Source organism: Rattus norvegicus, unplaced genomic scaffold (genome assembly GCF_021556685.1).
Source record: "Rattus norvegicus strain SHRSP/BbbUtx unplaced genomic scaffold, alternate assembly SHRSP_T2T unassigned-0000081, whole genome shotgun sequence".
Taxonomy (NCBI): domain Eukaryota; kingdom Metazoa; phylum Chordata; class Mammalia; order Rodentia; family Muridae; genus Rattus; species Rattus norvegicus.
In genome coordinates, this window is record NW_028238814.1 from 17,501 (window position 1) to 20,000 (window position 2,500).

Below are 2,500 nucleotides of genomic sequence, written 5' to 3' on the forward strand. Positions count from 1 at the left end.
CCCTCTCTGGCCTCAGAGGTCCAGGCTCCCGCTGGCAGGGCCCGAAGGGACTCCTGGGGGGAAAAAAAAATAAAGTCTCCGAGGCACCACCTAGCCGGTTTTATTCTTGAAGAAAAGCAAACATACATAATGGAATAAGGGAAAGAAAAAACCCTGTTTTCTATATACACAAGCAGTCGTAATTTGTTATAGTGTCCCCTTTGCGTAGTTTGGATTCGATGACTTTATTTTATCAAGCAAGTTTTAAACAGCGGTAACTCCAAAGAGGAGTCAACAGCCCCTTTAAGTGCAGTCAGTCATTGACCCTTTGGTCTGTCTGTCTGTCTGTCTGTCTGTCTGTTTCAAAACGAGGGAGGGCCTGCCTGCCTGCCTGCCTGCCTGCCTGCCTGCCTGCCTGCCTGCCTGCGTGCCTGCATCAGATCTAAATACAGTTCTCAGAGGGGAAGACAGAGACAAGTCAGAAGTCACTAGCACTCAATGGACGACCACCAACCTAAGGGCAGGCCTAGGGTAGAATTTGATGGACGGACGGACGGACAGACGGACGGACGGACGGATGGACAGATGGACAGAAAGGATCTAGGAGGAGCTTTGGGAAAGATGAAAAGCCTCCATTTCCCCCCAAAAGAACGAGCCCCAACAGCTGGGCTCTTCGAGATGAGTTATAAGGGGAACCACACATACAGTTTTGTATCACACATACAGTTTGTCATCATCCGTCAATACCAGGTAGACTTTTCAACGTATGTAGGTAGCTGTTGTCAGGTCAGTCCTTTACTAAGCCTCATGTAAGCTCTGCAGGGTAAGCCTCAGGAATTCATCTGTGCGTCCCGCAGGGTATGCTTTCTTGCTTTGTTAAAGGCTAGACTTTGGTTGCTGTCTGTCTGTCTGTCTGTCTGTCTGTCTGTCTGTCTGAATGAATGAATGAATGAATGAGCGAGGGAATGAACGAATGAGGAGGGGATGCACATGCCTATGGTTTTAAGATGCTTAATTTCTTTACAAGGTTTATTTATTTAAACATTAAACATTGGGGTTGGGGATTTAGCTCAGTGGTAGAGCGCTTGCCTAGGAAGCACAAGGCCCTGGGTTCGGTCCCCAGCTCCGAAAATAAAATAAAATAAAATAAAATAAACATTAAACATTAATCGGAAATAATGGAGTCAGCAGTTAAGAGTTCTGACTGTGTTCTTCCAGAGGTCCTGAGTTCTATTCCCATGGTGGCTCACAACCCTCTGTTATGGGATCGATCTGCTGTGTGTCCGAAGACAGCTGCAGTGTGCTGTTTGTAGGGTAAAGAAAAAAATACTAAAGAAGAAAAAAAAAAAAAGAGAGAGAAAAAGTTAGAAGCACCAAGTCAAGTCATGTAAATATTGCCCACATTCGGATTTAGACATGCCTGAGCTGTCAGGGCGAGGCTGGGTGAGAGCGAATCAGTGAACGATCGGACTCTTCCTCTCTCTGTGAGGGTGTGTCATGAACTCTATTACCATTTCCAAAGAGTTAGGTATGCTGGAGCGAAGTGGACCGGAAAGCCAAGGGAGGAGAGGTATGCCTACACGAGTCCACCCAACCCCCCCGCCCCCCCCCCAGGGAGACATCCTCGAGTGGTGGGGGGAGGGGCGAAGGTGTGGAGGGATAATTTCCAACAAATAAATCCCAACAAATAAATTACTAGAGACTTGATTCATTGATTTACTTTAAATTTATTGAGTGTATCGGGAAAGAGGGAAAATGGGTCAAGGAGGGAGGGAGGGAGGGAGGGAGGGAGGGAGGGAGGGAGGGAGGGAGGGAGGGAGGGAGAGAGGGATATCTTTTCCTCCAAATCGGCTGGTATGTAGTCTCAGTGCGTCAGAAAAAAGACTGCTTCTGGCCTCCTTTCTGATTACCCCAAGGCAGTCTGGTCACCGTGCTGTAATAGAAAGGGAAACCACAGTCAAGTCATGGGAGCGAGCGAGCAAGCAAGCAAGCAAAAATCATAAACAAAAGCAAAAACACGTCTGTTAAGTTGAGCAGAGCAGAGCAGAGCAGAGCAGAGTAGGGCAAAGCAATACAAGGTCACATTCCACAAAGGCTGATATAGTCTGCCATCTTGGTCTACAGAGTGAAAAGTAGAAGGAGAAAATGAATATCGCTTTGTGTGTCACAAAGTTTTTAAGTTGTAAGGAACATTGCAGGGCTAAACCTTCAAATCCTCAAACCACCCAACCCAAGCTTTCCTCCTCCTCATCCTCCTCCTCCTCCTCCTCCTCCTCACCCCCCATTGCCCCCCCCCCGTGTGGTGTGTGTGTGTGTGTGTGTGTGTGTGTGTGTGTGTGTGTGTGTTTGCGCACGAGCTCGAGCTCGGGCACGCATTTCTTTCACTGCACAACCATCATTGGAGGACGTTTAAATAAACACGAATGAATCAGACAGGCAGACAGACAGGGGCCCATAATGGATCCCTACAACTCGGTGGTGGTGGTGGTGGTGGTGGTGGTGGTGGTGGTGGTGGTGGTGG

General features: G+C 48.1%; 1 long non-coding RNA gene across 2 annotated transcripts in view; it reads right to left on the reverse strand.

Moving 5' to 3' along the window:
• Positions 1 to 1,686: 1,686 nt before the first annotated feature.
• The window catches only part of LOC147997665 (uncharacterized), an 18,757-nt gene continuing 17,943 nt past the window's right edge, over positions 1,687 to 2,500 (reverse strand). For both annotated transcript variants that reach the window (XR_015647629.1, XR_015647630.1), the window contains exon 3: positions 1,687 to 1,912. This is a non-coding gene — a long non-coding RNA (uncharacterized LOC147997665). The remainder of the gene's footprint in view (positions 1,913 to 2,500) is intronic.